At 35.9% G+C, this 20,113-nt stretch overlaps 1 long non-coding RNA gene across 1 annotated transcript; it reads left to right on the top strand.

Moving 5' to 3' along the window:
• The first annotated feature begins 11,383 nt into the window (after positions 1-11,383).
• On the top strand, positions 11,384-16,178 carry LOC120487274 (uncharacterized). The gene is made up of 3 exons (XR_005624407.2): positions 11,384-11,461; positions 15,454-15,539; positions 15,748-16,178. It is a non-coding gene; the product is annotated as an uncharacterized LOC120487274 (long non-coding RNA).
• The last annotated feature ends 3,935 nt before the right edge of the window (positions 16,179-20,113 follow it).

Genomic DNA, 20,113 nt, shown 5'->3' with positions numbered 1-20,113 from the left:
CTAAATGTCCATATTAGCACCTAAAATTTACATAATAGCACCTAATGTCCATATTAGCACCTAAAATGTACATATTAGCACCTAAAATGTCCATATTAGCACCTAAAATGTACATAATAGCACCTAAATGTCCATATTAGCACCTAAAATGTACATATTAGCACCTAAATGTACATAATAGCACCTAAAATGTACATAATATCACCTAAAATGTCAATATTAGCACCTAAAATGTACAAATTAGCACTTAAAATGTTCATATTAGCACCTAAAATGTACATATTAGCCCCTAAAATGTCCATATTAGCACCTAAAATGTGCATAATATCACCTAAAATGTCAATATTAGCACCTAAAATGTCCATATTAGCACCTAAAATGGACAAAAGTTTTCCCTTTTGAAAAGGTACAGCCCCAGTGACGGCTTTTGTACCTTTTTTCTGAGACTGTGGACAGGTTGTGTGAAGTCATCCTTCGAGAACCATGAACAAAACTACACAAGCTCAAAGAAAATATGAGTTAATTAATTTACTCACTTAATTATTGCTCCTGAGAGAGCATTCAAATACAAACAAAAATGGTCAATTTTCCTGTTCAGTCTGATGATATTTAATTCAGGGACATTTCTGTTTAACTTTGTTTTACCGTGTTCGGCTGCTATTTGATAGAGCAAAACCCGCTGAGAAGAAGTGCTCTAGATCAAGATGAAATGAAAAAATTCAAATAATGTTGTACTTGTATAGTAGTTAAAGATGTTTAAGATCCACACACACACACAGTCTGTCTCTGGCTGGTCCTCAGAGGGTTTTGGGCTTGTGGTTGGTCTGTCTGTCTCCATAACAGCGCGTCTGGCGGGCAGCCAGTAACGATCATCTCTAAGGGTGTTTTCACTCGAGTCCTCTTTAAAAGAACTCAAAAAGTGAAGCAATTAAAAATAACCCAGTTCTTCTCATTGCATTCACATTGTCTTTGGCATTAAAAGTGGACTCAGGTCTCATTTGAACACAGATTTGTTTATTTCTTTATATAGTCATGATGTAGAAACATTCATTTAGAAATGTATTGAGCGAAAGAAGAATGATGTCCTCCTTCCAGACGATTAAAAATCATTGAATCATTATTGTGCATTTATTGGAATATAGTTTTGGTCGCAACATTGTTATATGGTTGCAATGGGTGTGAGAACATATTTAAACTGGCTTATGAATCTTAAAACAAGGCTATGACTGGTTTACATCTCAAAAGCAATGTTTTTTTTATCACTAACCCTGGGTGTAAGCAATAATAAATGATCTGTGATAGTTGTCATTTAAGTTGCTTTGAATTAATAAATTAGCTATCAGCACTATCATGATTGTAGTGCTATTCTTACACAATAATAAAAGGCCTGAAGTTCTCCAATGTAAAGAAATGTGCAGAGTGCTGCTGTTTGAATGTCCCAGTGCAGTGTCTTTTCATTCACCAGTGTTTGATTTGATGGGTTTTTGCTTCCATCTGCTGGATTTTGGGGTGCAGCACATTTCATTACCATAAAAGCATTAAAGCTAAATTTTCTTCCGATGTTAAAATACATTATTCAGTTCCACTGATATAAAAGAGAATTATCGCATTTAGGGAACCAAAGTATGCATGATGACCACCTCATAATACCAGTGATTTGATATTTTGTCAAAGCTTTTGATATATATTAGGGTTTAGCAATTAGTTGTTTCTTAGCAAATGCCTTTCTTTAGAGTGCACTGTAAAAAAATCTAAGTTATAATAAAACCAAGTTTATTGGAGCATGTTTTGCATGAAAATCCATTTCAGAGTTTCTACTTGATAATTTAAAGTTGAATTATGTATACCTTGCCATGTAGGCTGATTAATGTTTTTTTTTTTTTTTTTGGACATTTCTGATTGAATCAATTTTAATTTTTGTGCAATTTTCAAATGTAATTTTTTGACATTTCTAAAATTGTTTCAGTGTAAATTCAATTCTTTCCCCTTTTGTTGCAACTGCATTTTACAGTGCCAAAAACTGTGGTTTAATTTTGCTTTGTGAAGCCTAGTTAAAGGTATGGCAATGTTTTTCAAAAAAAAAAACCCTTTATTAATATACGTGTTGCCTCTCTTCACATCCTGATAGATAGCAATCAATAGGCTAATAGAAATGGCCTACATACTGTATTAATCATGTATCTGCTGTGGAAGTCTCAGGGGGTCAGGACCAAATCAATAAGACCATTTTGCAAGAAGATGTAAACAACACTTGTCCAGAAACACTTCCTCTGTCAGTAAAATGGTTTCTATTCAAATGTTTGTTGGCTAGAAGTTTGTTTAACTTTTTGATTCAGTTGTATTATGCTCTGTTGGTATTTTATCCCAATGATTATGTAATGTTAAAAAACTGATAAGTGCTTCTGGACCAGTGTTGTTTACATCTTGCAAAATGGATACACATTCACTCATATAGGCTACATAGAGCGACAAAGGCCATTTTAAAGGTTTCTTAGGCCATTTGAATGTGTAGTAGGCTATTATAAACAGTTTTTCCGCGTGATAAATACAAAACACCGAAATGAGTGAGAGTGGCTGTCACTCATTTTCATGAATGCGTGACACTTGCCCTGATATCTATGGTCCTACCAGCCTGTCAATTTAGGTATTTGAGGTGCGTTCCTTCCATTTCGACAGGGTCCCTACTCCCTAAGCAGTGTTCACTGCTCCCTACTCCCTGAACACGGCTACATCAGTTGAAGTGGACTTCGCTGTCAATAATCACTCATTTGGAAATGAATGCTGAAACGTCATCAAAGAAAGGCAACAACAGGGTCGCGCAGATTATGATATAACTTAATTAAATGTTGTAATGTTTACTTTCCTTTCTAATTTAAAATCATAATAGGCCTATAGATGCATTCATCACCCCAAACCGTTCATAAATACGCTAGTTTGTATAATAATAACAATATGTAAGAATAGGCTACTCGATGGGTACGTTAGTCATTTAAATTTAAAATCTCTTCTAACGGCTCTGCTCACTTCCTGTGAAGTGAATGATGTATATATCGATGTTCCCTTATTCCCTACGCCGTTTGCAGTGCCCTTCGAACTGTATATGTTCGTTCCCTTCAGATTGGAATCTCACTTAAGATGGAGAAATACCCTATGAAGTGCACTACGCAGTCCACTTACGGTCGAATGGAACGCGCTTTCCATGTGGCTTTTTGCAGCAAACAGCAGCTGACTTTTACAGCTCCTCCTGAACCAAAACAACAAGGTTATGCTACAGTTATGTACAAGTAAGGGTTTTCTAAGTTGTGGACATTGATTATTGTTTTAATGTTATGTGCTTTGAGACATGAGGTAATTTAACGCCGTTCATGTGGGCTTAGCAGACTCTGCTCGGCTTTGCGCGCTCATGTGTTCTGGAGGAGGCGTGGCTTTGGAGAAGCTTTTAAGCTAGCTTGATATTACTAGCCTCTCAAATCTACACACCCTAGCTATAAATATATAGTTATTATTTAGTAGTAACCTTGTTTTTATGCCTAACTTTCCTGTCATTTTGCGTAAATCAAACTGATAACATGCTCTCAGCCAGTGGCGGGCAGCACTGAGATCGTTCATATTCAGTTATCATCAACTGCGCTGTGGATTTCTCTTGTGTTTACTACAGAACTACTACAGACGTGAACTTTAGTTGTGTAGCTTGTGTTCAAGCTGCCGTTATAACAATGATAAATCCATGCCATTGTATTCTGGCTGCTGTTTAATTTTATTTCCTGCATGGAAAATAATGCACAATGGTTTTTGAAGATGGACACGATGTTTCCTTAAATCCCCATGTTTCTTGTCATGGTATTATCTAAGACTAAAGTAATGCTCTCTATCCTTTAACTGTAATTAGTTGTATTAAAATTAGGGCTGTGCAAAGATTAATCGCGATTAATCGCATCCAAAATAAAAGTTTGTGTTTACATAGTAGCCTATATTTGTGTGTGCTGTGTATAATTATTTTGCATATATAAATAGACATGCATGTATATATTTAAGAAAATGTTTTATTCATATAAAATAATATTTATATAGATTATAAATTTATACAGCTTTTAAATGCAAATAATTCTTAAATATACACATGCATGAATTTACACATACAAAATAATTATACACAGCACACACTTTTATTTTGGATGCGATTAATCGCATTTAATCTTTAATCTTTGCTAATTAAAATGGTTAGTTTTGCATGCAATTCTGCAGAGTTTGTGCTACAGTTGTGAATATAAATATCAGATTATGTGACTGACTTTTGCTGTTAATTTACTAATTTATCTGATTCATTTTACCTGTTAGATGACAAAACAGGTGAGAAAATCCACCAGAACATCACAGAGGCTCGAAGATAAACTCTTCTGACTTGAACCATTGCGACCCCAACTTCTGAACAGGTAAATACTAAATTTAGTTTTTATTTTGGTTTTCAAATCTTTACCTGTAATGTTTTTTTTTATCATCAGCAGTAGCCAAAAGCATCAGCCCACAATAATACACAAATCTCATTGCACGGTCAAACTAGGCTGCGTTCAGGCTTTGTGATAATATCATTATTATCCTGACATATTACAAGTAAAAATTAGCTCATATCTAACTGAGAGGCTAATCACCCACCTCTAGTATGATTGCACCCATTGGAGCCATGAAACAGGCCTCTGATGAATGGATAAAGGCCCAATATCAACACGATCTCATCCAGAAACACACTGTTTTACAGCGAGCCTGTGACTGTATTACCTTTAATAAAAAAGAAAAATACCAGTCATAAAGAAAATAGCCTCCCCCACAGAATAGTTCATTTTCCTTCTGCAGAAGCTATTAGTTTCTCCCTCTGCAAAGCAATTTACATCTTCATAAACAATTACAGTCCTGCTTGGGCAATTTACGCCGTTGTTTTAAGGACATTGTGTAACCGAAATTAATATTCCGAGCCGATGGAGCAGAAGTGGAGCGGTCATTAGCTGAGCTGCCTGGGAAACACAGTCGAATCTTCGCCCATAAACCACCATAATCCTCATTCAAGATCTTTATCAACAAACAGATCTTCTGATAAACAAGACATTACGAGTCGGCGTTAGGTTTCTTCTCTGTAGTAAACAAGAAATGAATTTAGCATGTGAATGAGTTTGGAGGCCTAAATTAGCTGTTACAGATAGACGTATTAAATATTTATGCCGGCTCCGTGTGAGATTGTCCGTAGTGTTTTTTTTTAAAGCACCAGAACTATGATAATCTCCATCCTTCATGGTGTGCTGTTGGATAGAAGAACGAGAAAAGAAATAAATATTAGGGCAGATAAAGAAGAGGTCATGAAGAAATCTGAAAAGAGAGAAAAGACCAGATGCCACATGGAGAGACATTATACAGTTAGCAATACATATGAAGGAAACATTTAGTTACTGTATTTGGGATAATGTTGCAATAAACAATTCTTCTACAGCATTTATTAATTCGGGTGAATTAACCCTGAAACCGTATTCTGGACAAATGTGGGCAAAATAGTTTTGATTTATTTTTTAAAAATACTTCCCTTGATCTGAGGGGTACAAGACTTGGCTACTTTTCCTAAGCTTGCCTCCTGAACACACAATTTTTTTTGACTCAATTCTACAATGTTAAGTGGGTGAAAGGAAACTCCTTAATCTTGTATTTGGGTCAACCCATAGAAATGAATGGGAAAAACTGTAATTTAGAGCATCCTAAAATAAGCCAAAATAAGACACCAGGTGACAGCAAAGGCACTTCATCTTTATGTTTTAGCTCTAAGAACTTATTGGAATGATATTTTAATGTAGTTAAAAAAAAAAACTAAAAAAACCCCCATAGAAATAAGCATAATTTACATAGAAAATATGGTACTTTTTTGAAGTAAATATATTCAAAAATACCCCCAAAATTAAAAAAAAACACTATAAATGGATAGACAAAACTTTACCGACATGAAAGAGAACCAGGTTTATCTTACAATGTAGTTAAAAAAATAAAATAAAAATAAAACTTAAAAATAAGCATAATTTACATAGAAAATATGGTTCTTTTTGAAGTAAATATATTCAAAAATACCCCCAAAATAAAAAAAAACAAACATCATAAATGGATAGACAAAACTATCCAAAAAGAGAACCAGGTTTATCTTACAAAAGTAAATAAAATGTCTCAAATAAAATGTTTTACCTCGAGTATGTGCATGGTTTCAGAAGATGAGGGCATATTTTAGTGAACCTTTAGTGGTGGTGATGGTGCAGTGGATAAGACACATGCCTTTGGTGTGAAAGACCCGGGTTCGAATCCACTGTGAGACACCAATGTGTCCCTGAGCAAGACACTTAACCCCTACATTCTCAGAAAAAAAGGTACAAAAGCTGTCACTGGGGCTGTACCTTTTCAAAAGGTAAACTTTTGTCCATGTTAGGTGCTAATATGTCCATTTTAAGTGTTAATATGTACATTTTAGGTGTTAATATGTACATTTTAGGTGCTAATATGTACATTTTAAGTGTTAATATGTACATTTTAGGTGCTAATATGTACATTTTAGGTGCTAATATGTACATTTTAAGTGTTAATATGTACATTTTAGGTGATAATATGTACATTTTAGGTGCTAATATGTACATTTCATGAGCTAATATGTCCATTTTAGGTGGGAATATGTACATTTTAGGTGCTAATATGTACATTTTAGGTGCTAATATGTAAATTTCAGGTGCTAATATGTACATTTTAGGTGTTAATATGTACATTTTAGGTGATAATATGTACATTTTAGGTGCTAATATGTCCATTTCATGAGCTAATATGTCCATTTTAGGTGGTAATATGTACATTTTAAGGGGCAATATGTAAATTTGAGGTGCTAATATGTACATTTTAGGTGGTAATATGGACATTTAGGAGCTAATATGTACATTTTAGGTGGTAATATGGACATTTAGGAGCTAATATGTACATTTTAGGAAAAGGTACAGCCCCAGTGACAGCTTTTGTACCTTTTTTTCTGAGAGTGTAGTTGCTCCAGAGGCGTGCCACCTCTGACATATAGCAATTGTAAGTCGCTTTGAATAAAAGCGTCAGCTAAATGAATAAATTTAAATGTAAATGTTTCGGAAGATGTTTTCTTTTCTATTTTAAAAGTTGATAAACCTTTTTACTTACCTATCTGAGCTAAGGGTGGGCAATAAACCTGTAGACATGATTAACTGGTTGAAATTTGTAAACCGGTAGAGCTCACTTGACGTTGCTGTGACGAAAGCTTATTGTTTACATGCGTTTAAGCATTGCGGTTTAAAAACAAGTGATTTTAAACTATTGAAGTGTCAGAGAGACTTAATGAGTCTTAAAGCGCTTGAGTACTTAACAGTTATTTTTGGGCTAAAAACCGTATTGAACGGTCAAATACACATATTTATGTGTCAACATGCCTGTCACTACAAAAGTATCCTCGTAAATGGGAATTTATGTCTTAGGTGAAGGTAAACGCATGTGTAAGAGTATATTGGATCCGTGCATTTGCTTTTAGTGACAGCAGCCTAATAAACCAGCAGCTTTCTGTTATTAATGTTAATCCATGTGAATGCTGCACATTGCTGGTGATTGAGTTGATTTAGGTAAAGCGCTTTGAGTGCCAAGAAAAGCGCTATATTAATGTAATTATTGATTATTTATCAGACAACAAACAAAAGAGAGAAAATCTATCACTGCTCTTGATGTATATTCAATTTACACACCGAATACTATGCAGTGTTTTTTTTTCCATTTGATTAATATTTGATTACAATTTTATGTAGTATTTCTTATTTCGATTGCTTTTTTTTTTAGTTAAATCTAGGACTGTGCAAAAATTAATTGTGATTAATCGCATCCAAAATAAAAGTCTGTGTTTACATAATATATTTGTGTGTGCTGTATATAATTATTTTGTATATATAAATACCTATGCATGCATGTATATATTTAAGAATTATTTGCGCTTAAATTCTGTATATATATATATATATATATATATATATATATATATATATATAAAGGCATAATCTACATTATATAAATATAAATGTTTTATATATTAATAACACATTTTCTTAAATATATACATGCATGTGTGTGTATTTATATGTACAAAATAATTATATACAGCACACACAAATATATTATGTAAACACAGACTTTTATTTTGGATGCGATTAATCGCAATTCATTTTTGCACAGCCCTAAATCCATTTCTTTGTTCTATTGTAGTTAGTTGTCCAATTGCTTGTAATTACTATTATTTTTTGATCACTGACTGTTTACTTGTCTTTTTTATTGTTAGGCTAGTAGTATTTTGTTGTGATATTGAAATTGGTAACTAGAATTTTAATTCAATGCTACGAAAAGTGTGTAATAGGAGCTGGCACTTCAGCACTGCGTTGACTACATTGACTCTACCATAAATAGTTATTATTTTTTTTAAAACCAATTATGCTCACCATAAATACATTTAAAACAGTAGTATTGTTTTCTCCTCTCTTTAATAAGTTGATTTGTTATCTGAACTGCATTAGTGTGTTCTTTTGTTTTAGCGCCACAAGGGGGCAGTGAATGTTAAACAGAAACACAGTTATATATTGTGTTATATTTATTGTGTCACTTTGGTGTCTTCTCCTTCACAGTCCCATATACTAATAAAGTGTTGAATTTCTTTCCTCTAGAGTTGAACAAACCCAGATGAAGCCACAAGGAAATCATATTTTATCAAATTTTTAAATCCAGATTTTTCTTAGCCATGATGGAGAAAGAGGCAAATGCTAAGGTATGTAACATTCATATCATTTAAATAATAAATCAGTCTAAGGTAAAGACTATGGTGTTAGTTTATGAATATTTAAATGGTGGAGTTTACAGATCAGAAACATTGACAGTGGACGAATACTAATTTCCCGCGGCCGGTATCTGATGAGGGGTTAAACTGGACGCTGGATACATTATTCATTTCCTTTCTTCCTGTTATTTTCCTACCTTTGATAGGCTTCCTTTGGTCTGGCCATTCCTGTATATTTTACTGTTTTATCTGAAAAACAGAAGGGAGAAAAAAAGATTTCCACTGAAATATTAATATATCCGAATCTTGGCATGTCAATGAGAGATCAGACAGGTAGAGTGTGTTTTACATAACAATTCAGGTGAAGATAAAGTTCACCTCCCTGCAAAACACAGACGGAAGCATCAAATGTGTCTGCTCTTAATCTAGCCAGGGATGCATAATTTGTGTTGTAAATGGGTAAACACAGCAGCCGTCAGCCAGGAAGGGCCGGATTGGTGTATGGGAAGGGTCAGGGAATAGTCATGGAAAGGTTTATAGTTCATATGCATTTATTGGACACATTTATACAGTGTTTATAATGTTACACGAGATTTCTATTTGAACTTCCTATTCTTGGTTTCCACAAATATATGAAGCCGTTTTTAGCATTGATTATAATAATCAGAAATGTTTCGGAAAACTGGCGTAATGAATGATCCTGAAAATTTAGCTTTGATAACAGGATTAAATTACATTTGCAATGTAACAATGTGGAAATTTTGATAGAATCAGGGCAGTTGAGGTACGTCGACCGCTACTAGTTTGAATGTAAGCTCTTTTGTCGGATCATAATCCCTATTTTTCCAAGTGAATGTGCATTATTCCATTTGGAATGACGGTAAGAGTGAGGGAAGTGCTGGAGGAAATCGATTCCATGTAAATTATTAAGAGTGAAGGAATGTGGCCATCCTCTCTCTCTCTCTCTCTCTCTGCGTCTCTGTCTCTCTCTCATTAGCGGCTGGAGTCGGGGTTCCCTGAGAGTGAGGAGGCAGAGAGATCTCGGTGGGGGAGAGACGGCCAGACCTTCACATCCTCAGGCTCGTGCTCTTTCTCTTTCTCTCTCCCTGGAAGCTCATTAGTACGAGCACTGATGCATAAGAGCTGGTCATTAGATCTCTCTCTCTCTCCTCTTTTACCTCTCAACACCCTCCGTCCATCTGTCTGCGTCTCAGAACTGAGACCGACGCGAGACGAGGAGCGTCAGGCGATTATCTACACTGTCCTCCTTGTCTCATGTCTTTATATCTCTTCTCAATTCAATTTTAAGGCATTGGTTTTACATACAAAGCAGTGTACACAAAACCAGTAATGGCATACAATATAACAATAACAACTGATGAAAATATTGTTGTATCCTGTTTAGGTAAATTGCTATGTAATGAATAAAATAAGATTGTTAAGAATGTATATGTATATATATATATATATATGAAGAGTTCTGATGCAAAAGCCTTCTAGAATGATCATTTTTATCAAGCTTGTATATTTAAGTTCAGTCATTTCACTTAAATGACAATTAATAAGTGATCTTCATTGTCATTTAAGTGAAATTACTGAAGTTAAATATACAAGCTTGACAAAAATGATTATTCTCGAAGAAAATTTCAAATGACACTTTCAGGCTTTTTCATTTGAACTCTTCATTTATATATATATATATATATATATATATATAATATATATAAGCAATTTTAAATAAATATACAATATTATAATAAATAACTATAAAATATTACAAAAATGTGCTAAGTACTGGATAAAAATAAGAAGTGTATATATATATATATATATATATTTATATATATGAAGAGTTCTGATGCAAAAGCCTTCTAGAATGATGATTTTTATCAAGCTTGTATATTTAAGTTCAGTCATTTCACTTAAATGACCATTAATAAATGATCTTCATTGTCATTTAAGTGAAATGACTGAAGTTAAATATACAAGCTTGATAAAAATGATTATTCTCGAAGAAAATTTCAAATGGCACTTTCAGGCTTTTTCATTTGAACTCTTCATTTATATATATATATATATATATAAGCAATTTTAAATAAATATACAATATTATAATAAATAACTATAAAATATTACAAAAATGTGCTAAGTACTGGATAAAAATAAGAAGTATATATATATATCGTCAGTTTTTCTTCCTCTATGCTGTTCTCATTTTCTTCTCTCCTCTTTTTTCTCATCTTATCTCTCCACTTTTCTCCTCTCATAATCCCTCTTTGCTCCTTTTCTCGCATTTCTCTTCTAATTTTTTTCTCATATCTGCTCTCCTCTCGTCAATTTTTCCTCCTTTCCCTCTCATCTCATCTTCTTCTCTCCTCTTTTTTTCTCATCTCACGTCATCTTATCTGCTCTCCACTTTTCTCCTCTCATAATCCCTCTTTGCTCCTCTACTCGCTCCTCTATTTTTTTTGCTCGTCTCATCTCGTCTCATCATTATTTTCCCTTCTCCAAGCATTTCTCATCTCCTTTCATGTCTTGTCTTAACAGATGAGTTTACAGTGAGAGAAGCTTTGAGCCAATTTGGACTGGAAGCTTTTCTGATGGAGTCCATCATCCAAAGCTGTGAGTAAACATGAGCGCATGACCACCATCTCTCTCTCTCTCTCTCTCTCTCCTCATTGGTTGTCTGCTGTAGTAGGGGCCGCTGGTAAATAATGTCTGGTGAGAACAGCGTGCCCGCGAGCAGGGTGAGAGTCGGACCACAGCGCACTCCTGGGGCTCCATCAGTTTATCTATTCTTCCCCCGTTCTCTCTCCTTTCCTTTTTATTTCATTCCTGTCTTTTTCCTCGGCCTGACACATATACAATTCACGTGACACCTGCCTTTCCATCTGCTTCACAGGCACACAATAGGCTCTTCCTACACACACACACACTCAGGTTTGCTATCTTTGTGGGGACTCTCTCTCCATAGACGTAATGGTTTTTATACTGTACAAACTGTATATTCTCTAGTATTACTCCCTAAACCCACCCATCACACACAACTTTCTGCATTTTTACATTTTCACAAACAAAACCCTTTCTATATGATTTATAAGCTTGTTTCCTCACAAGGACCTCAATTTAGAGTCCCCACAGTTACTCGAGTCCCCATGAGTCTGTGAATTCAGGTTGAAGTCCCCACGGGAATAGAAAAACACACATGTGCACACACACACACACACACACGTCTATAATACCAACAGGGGACTATCGCTCTACACTGGCCAAGAGGGGACTAGTGTTTCTGATTATTTTGAAGAAACAAAAACGACATTCAAAATTTTTTTTTTAAGGTCTTTTTTCATAATATAACTTTAAATATGCTTTTTTTTTTTAAACATGCCAAGTGGGGACCTGAAACGATGTCTAGCTATCCAACACACACACACACAAACTAACACGTACATACCAGGACAGATTCAGAATGGAAGAATCAGCTCAGTGTGAATCTAAAAAACAAATTAAAATAAATGCTGTTCTTTTGAATTGTATATTCTTCAAAAAATCCTAAAAAAATGTATTACCATTTCCAAAAAACGATTTAACAACTGTTTTCAACATTGATAATTATAAGAAATGGTTCTTGAGCAGCAAATCTGCATTTTAGAAAGATTTCTAAAGGATCATGTGACACTGAAGACTGGAATAATGTTGTATATCAGATGGCTTTTTTCAAGTACCTAAAGTTACTGACATTACTTTTTAAATGTACAACATAATATCTGAGTTTATTTTGCAAATAAGTAATATAAGTGACATGTGTTGACTGACAGCTCTCCTGTTGAGAGAAATCAGGATACACCGTGTGAACGCGATAGTTATTGCAGTTCAAGTCTAAATTTGAGCAAAATTTAGGGATTTTACCACTCCCCCAGAGTTAAACAGTTGAGTTTTTACCATTTTCGAATCCATTCAGCCGATTTTATGATATTTAGAAGAATATCAGTAAACAGACAGTTTCTGGTCTCATTGACTTCCATAGTAGGAAAACAATATACTATGAAAGTCAATGAGACCAGAAACTGTTTGGTCACTGAAATTCTTCTAAATATCAGAAAATCAGCTGAATGGATTTGAAAACGGTGAAACACAACTGTTTAACTCTGGGGGAGTTGTAAAATGAGCCTATTTCCAAAAAAATTGGAGTATATCCCTTTAAGTTTCCGGACAACGTGCACTACTCAGTTTATCCAATCACAACACACCAGCCCAAACTAACCAATCTGAGCCCACTGCCTGTTTCTGAGGGAGTGTTTTCATAGACTCAGGAAGTCAACCGCTCGTTCAAATGACAGAGGAGAGCGCGGCTTTACAATAAAGGTGAAATTTATGAAAAATAAGACTTTTAAAAAAAGAAAAACCACGAATGCATGTTATATTGCACCCCATAAACACAATCATGCAAAGAAAAAAAAGCAGTAAACCACCCCTTTAATAAGCAAAAAAATGACTTTAGATAAACATCGCATTTGTGGTTCATATTTTGTTTTATTACTGAAGTTAGAGTGTTAAACTTTCTTCTCCTGCATCATATGAGCTTTGCTTTCTACTGTACAGGCGTGAATTAGCATTTCCTTCAGCCTGAGGCTTATTCATTTCACTTTTAGTATGAAAGGGCCTGTAATAGCCTTTAATTTTCCAAAAAATATAACTATTTTTGTTAATAGAAGCAAACAAGCGAGCCTAGTCCAGGTTAGAAAAAGTATCGCAAAAGTAGTGAAACATCACCTTCCATTAAAAGTAATGCATTGTAATGCATCACTTCTAAATGACATTGAATTACATGTCTTTAACCTGTTTCCTAAATCATTTTAAATCCAAATTCAGGCATTTTTGATTTATTTCTGATGGACACCTGCACTTCCATCTGCTTTCAGAAACATACAGGATTCTCTCACACACACACACACACACTGATCTCCTCAGTCTCTCCCTCAGTCTCTGCAGTAGGTTGATTAATGTTAGCTGGCTTTGCTCATGAACTTTCAGCGGCTCCAAAGTGCTAATAACAGTGTGTGTGTGTGTGTGCGCGCACTGCTGCAGTTCAGAGCCAGTCACTGAATTGATTTGCTCATTTATTTAAGGCAATATGAGCAAATTTGTCCAATAAGGCAGAGGGAACAGACCTTTTTCTGTTTGTGCTGGATCCACATCCCGTAATTACTGTTTCACTGTGCGAGATGGACTCCAGGAATCTGGGAAGCAGACAGTATTATGCCGATCAAATGGCTCTGAAATGAAAACATTGAGGTTGATTTATTCCAGAGCTGGCTGACCATGACTCTACATGCGCCATATATATTCACACGGGATCAGATCCCATTAAAGAAGCTCAAGTATATGACATTCATTAGATGACAGGACTCAGAAACATCATCTGTTGGGAATATGTGAAGACATCTTGGCTGCTCATGCACTTTTTCGATTGTGACGCTTTCATTTTCTTACAATAAAACAGTATTGGAGGGTGTGTGTCCTCTAATAGTGGTCCTGCAAAGAATTCTGGGAGAAGTTTAGGACAAATGAAGATGTTGCAAAGGTGACCCGCCGTGTGCTCTATTGTAACTTTACACTGAAAGCCACAAATAAATGGATTTCATATAAAGCCAGGCAATGAAAGAACTTCATTTCAGCCGTCAGGTGTTTGATTTCCACGCTGGAGAACGCGTGCTTGTGCCGGGAAGGATTTTCTTTGCTGCCTTTCAGAGCAGATTTGCTTTAAACCAGCTGCATTTGTTTTTTCGGTAACACTTTAAAATCAGGTTCATTAGTTAACATTAATGTATTAAAGGGATAATTCACTTTGAAATTAATTTTTGCTATGTTTTAGCTTACCTCAAGGACATCCGAGATGTAGGTGTCTTTGTTTCCGCATCAACGTGTACTTACATTTACAAATCGTTAAATCATGTTTAATTTGGACTTCTCTGTGCATGCTCTTTGAGGTGGTGACCATAGACCTCCATTATATGACTGACAGACAAGAACAGTTTGACCTAAAAAATATCAAAATTGAACCCTTGAGGTAAGATAAAACATACCAAAAATTAATTTCAAAGCGAATTTTTAATGTTAACAAGATTTTAATGAAGTATTAGTAATTGTTGTTGAAATGAACATTAGCAAAGATTAATAAATGCCGTATACTTGCAGTTCATTATTAGTTCATGTGTTAACTAACAAACCTTTTTGTAAAGTGTTACTGTTTTTTTCTTCACTATTTTACAGGGAAATCACATTAAAAAGGGTCTAGAACAACCAAAATCATACTTTTTTGCTTTGTTACATTATTTTCATGACAGTCCTACAATTGTACAAAAGTAATGGGGAAAAAATGGAGTAAATTCATCTTTGATCACTGGAATAAATTACATTTTAAAATATAAAAAATAGTAAATTGCATCAAAATGTTACTGTTTACAATATGTTTGATGCATTCAAATTAAATGCAGCTTTTTCAAAGCCATAAAAAATCGTTTGAATGGCAGTATGGTAATGTGAATGTAGGGGAAAATAAAAATAAAATAACGCCATTCTAAAATGCTCAGTATATTTATCTGTTCTTACAGAAAAAACAAGAGAAAGTGGCAGTGAGCGGGAAAGAGATTGACAAGAGACGAAACCTGCCTTCCATCAGCCTCTAATTGGAGTGAAGGTAAGCTTGATTCTGGATGGCAGAACAAGTGATCTGCACAGTCATCTAATAAGAGAATGTGTCCTGGCTAATAAAAGATGCTTTCAGAGGTATTATGAAACAGAAGAATCCCAGTGATCTTAATGCTGCAAGAGAAGCAGGAAACACTCGTGCCAATTAATGCTGTTTCTCTGTCCACATCCCCCATTACTGCTGTTTTCGGACACAGAGGCCCAAACCCCTCGTTAAGGGCCAGAAGTGTTCAGCCCACCGGCAGAGGCACAGCTCAGCACACGACGTGTGTCGACCGCCAGCAATTAGCAAAGGTGTGGAGACGGGACTTTGGGCCATTACAATGCAAGGGCCGAGCGGGCCTGATCATGGCTGCACAGCGCGGACGATGTTTGTTAACCCTGGAGGTCAATCTTGCTTCACTTTAGCTAGTAAAAGACAGTGTTTGTGTAACTCGAATCAGCGGATAGAGCTTTAACTAACATGAACAGGAAGTGCAGGGGTGTTGTTAACTCATTCTGACAACACAAAATGCAACATTTCATGTCAAAATGTAGGTTGCCTTGGCTTTTGGCTTGCTTAGTTGTGGACATTTAATATTCAACAATATTATTGATCTGCCTTAATTAAAGGTGCGTTGCGCAAGTCTCTGAGTTTTTGCAGAACTACGCCCCCTCTGGTGACAAGCGAAACTGCAAACAGCAGTGTGTACCACACACACACGCTTGCACGAGCTGTCAGGAGCATCAGCCGCACAAATCTTTTGTTATAGCCATAACGTATAAATAAATCTGCAAGTCATTTAAAATATATGAAAGGAACGGCATTTGAGTAAATTACACACTTGTGTGTGTGTGTGTGTGTGTGAGGGGAAAACAGGGGTAGTAGAAAACTTCGGTTTGTGTTTCCATCTATCTCCATGTTGAACTGTTTTATGTGCTTACTGTATCCACTTATGATTGTATTATTATGGAAACACATTCATGAATAATATAACTTTGTATAGGACCCGTTTGAGCCCTTGAGCAGAGCTCTCCATTTGTTGAAAGCTTCCCGATGTTGACTCTCGTCTTATTCCGACAAAAGTTTTACTTTCTTTGTCTCACGTGGAGTTTGCGTTGGGGTTTGGAATGAACTACAAGCCGTTCTCTTTGAATCCATCTTCTACTTTTGTGGAAAGTTGACTAAAGTTGTGTCGCTCGAGTTGTCTTCGCTAATACGGAGAATGGCGGCGAATACACAAACCTGCCAGACATCGCCAGGCGAGTGTCACGCCCAGTCTCAAACTCTGTCCCGAATCCCTCTTATTTATTTTACTGTACAGGATTATAGAGGCGATCGCAGTGATCAGAGAAGGGCTCATTCAGCCCATAAGGCAATCATTTAAGCATGTATAAGTTTGAAATATGGCTATTTTTAACATGAAATTTTGCATAATGCACCTTTAAGGTAGGCGTTGACGCAATTTTCTTCTAGAAACAAACTTTGTTGTATTATTTTCATGTTACCACGGTGAAGCTGCTTTGATACAATATGTATTGTAAAAAATCTTTTTCCGAGTCATTTGGTTCATTCAAGGGACGAATTGACTCAGAAAAAGATTCGTTCATTTTGATGAACGAGTTCGAACGAGAGTCAAGGCGAGCATTTGAGCTTATAAAACTTAAACTTTTTTATTTATTTTTTAAATGAGCGATCGTTTCGCTTGATAAGTCGTCTGGAATCGTTTAAAGCCCTTTGAACAGTTTGCAGTTTGCACTGAAACTCTCATTTCGACCTTGAACCGTTTGGACCCCATTGAAGTCCGTTATATGGAGAAAAATCCTGGAATGTTTTCATCAAAAACCTTAATTTCTTTTCGACTGAAGAAAGAAAGACATGGACATCTTGGATGACATGGGGGTGAGTAAATTATCAGCAAAAGTTTTTTTTTTGAAAAGTGAACTACTCCTTTAAGTTGAATCAGGGAGATTTTTTACAGTGTTGGGGGCCAAAAATCTGAAACTTTGGGGCCTCCAAACATTATTAGAGTATGTGAATAAGTGTGTGCTTTCCCTGTTTAATGCAGGCAGTGATGAATCTCTTGACATGCTTGAGACGATGACGCGCAGCACCGGTGCGGCCTTAATTTGTCTGCGAGGACGTGTGAACATCCCGGGGCCGCTGTTGTTGTGTCTGTGATGGCCTATCAGTCCTCCTGCTTATCTACAATTCTACCGCGGAGAGAAGAATCAGTCATTTACATCCTCCGGGCCGATATCAGACGGGTAATGAATGACTTTAGTCCCTCTCCCTCTCGTCTCTGTGTGGAGTAAATTAGTATCAGCGTCGGCACACTGTGTCTCGGTGTAAAAGCGTCTCTCTGGCGCTTTTCCTGTTATTTGCCGGACAGGCGTCTGTGATTTCATTAACACCACTTGTCAGCCAAACACAATGGGGTTCCCACCTGGCAGCATTTTAGCACGGACACAAATAAACGCGTATGACAAACACAAAGCGCATGCTGCCCTTCACACAATAATGTACAATTTGTTTAATGTCCCTCCTGTTTCAAGACAGCGAGTGACGCGTGTTATTTGTGTTCGCCACAGACGACACAATGGGGGAATGTATCCGCGTGCCAGGCTCCGTTCTAAAGGGCTGCCTTCCAATTGATTAGGCGGCTTGTGAAACAAACCCGCTAGAGAACGGCAACGTGCCACTGGTGAGTGTTGGGAACGTCGCCAGAGTCGGCGGGCGAGTCAACGTTCTGCCAGCGCTATACGGTGGAAGCTGTGAATGGAGAATATGTCAACTTCTTGGTTAGTCTGAGAAATTACCAGACGTGCTGCTCTTTGAATTTTGGTCGCCGTGAATTTGCCCAGTAAGAAAAACATATCCCATAACCTAGCCCTAAAATAGGCGGAAATGTGAATAACACTGATGTAGATGGTCCTAAGCATTGCTGTAAGCCTAAACTTGACATACACTCTTAGAAAAAAAGGGTTCTATATATGTAGCATAGGGTTCTTTACTCAACTCCAAATGACATTTTATGCTAAAAAAGTTTCAATAATGACAAGAAAGAACACTTTTGGCACAAAAGTTCTTTAAAGGCTATCATTCATTCATATATTACATTATTCTGCAACATTTTGTAGTTGTTTATTAAACTGTTGTAGTAACTTAATATCACATTTTAATCATGCAGATTTTTGGGAGAATAAAAACTGAAATGGCACTCTTCGTGTGATATTAATTACATATTTTAACCACTATATCTTGAATTTTGTGATCATTCACATGCATTGCATTTTAGGGGTTCCAAATACGTAGCACTTTAGAACCCTTTAAGGTTCTATATAGAACCTTTTCTTCTAAGAGTGTACTGTAAACTCAAATCTGACTGATTGATTGTAATTTTGTTCCGGAATCAAAAAGATGTTGATCAAACAAATAAACAAACCTTTTTTCGTGTCAATTGGTTCATTCAACGAACGAAATGAATGAGTTGACTCGATAAAAGATTCGTTCATTTTGATGAACGAGTTCGAACAGAGTGAGTCACAAACGCGCATCACAGAACAGAGCAAGGCGAGCATTTGAGCTTATAAAACTTAAACTTTGTTATTTTTTTTTTTCATTGAGCAATCGTTTCGCTTGATAAGACCCTTATTCATCGTCTGGAACCGTTTAAAGCCCTTTGAACAGTTTGTAGTTTGCACTGAAACTGTCTTTTGGACCTTGAACGGTTTGGTTCCCATTGAAATCCATTTTATGGAGAAAAATGCTGGAATGTTTTCATCAAAAACCTTAATTTATTTTCGACTGAAGAAAGAAAGACACGAATGTCTTGGATGACATGGGGGTGAGTAAATTATCAGCAAAAGTTTTTTAAAAAAGTGATTTACTCCTTTAAACCAATAAATCATTTTACAGTGAGATTGACATGCAAATATTGGGCTAATTAGAGTGTGCTTTCTAGTACTAATAAGCACTCTTTCTGCAGAATTTTGTAGATTTCTGCCCACCCCAAAAAATAAATCAGTGCATAATTAATTACCAAAAAGTCTGTTTTTTCAACCATCTACATCCACTACTGCGCCAGGTCTCATAGAAGGCAACTATTAGCCCTGTAATGGAGTGATTTTTCTTATGTTAACTAAAAAGGTTTTTAGTTAAGGAGAACATTGGTCTGAGCGAAGCAGCATTTGATTATAACCTTTTAAACACAAATCAGTGAGGGCACCCGGCGCCTAGTTATTATTGTTGTTTCCCCCCTTTTTTTATCGAAGCAATGATATTCATAACGGTGAAGTATTCTGGAATACACTTTCCACATTTGGCTTGAGATTAAAACACTTAGCAATTAACAATCAGTAATCAGTCTGTTTTTTTTGTTTTTGTTTTTTTTTTTACAAATTTTACTTTCTGCAATGATTCTCAGACTATTAATTTAATCACATATCCAAATCTGTGCCACAGGATGTGATAGAAGTGAATCAGGAAGCACTTAAAATATTGATTGCCAGAATTAGCCCACAGGTCAGCCCAGGGCCAGAAACACAACTCGGGGCTCGGAGAGGGCAGCGGCGCGCCATAAT

Source organism: Pimephales promelas, chromosome 7 (genome assembly GCF_988280905.1).
Source record: "Pimephales promelas chromosome 7, fPimPro1.hap1.1, whole genome shotgun sequence".
Taxonomy (NCBI): Eukaryota; Metazoa; Chordata; class Actinopteri; order Cypriniformes; family Leuciscidae; genus Pimephales; species Pimephales promelas.
This window is presented reverse-complemented; position numbering and strand designations above follow the sequence as displayed.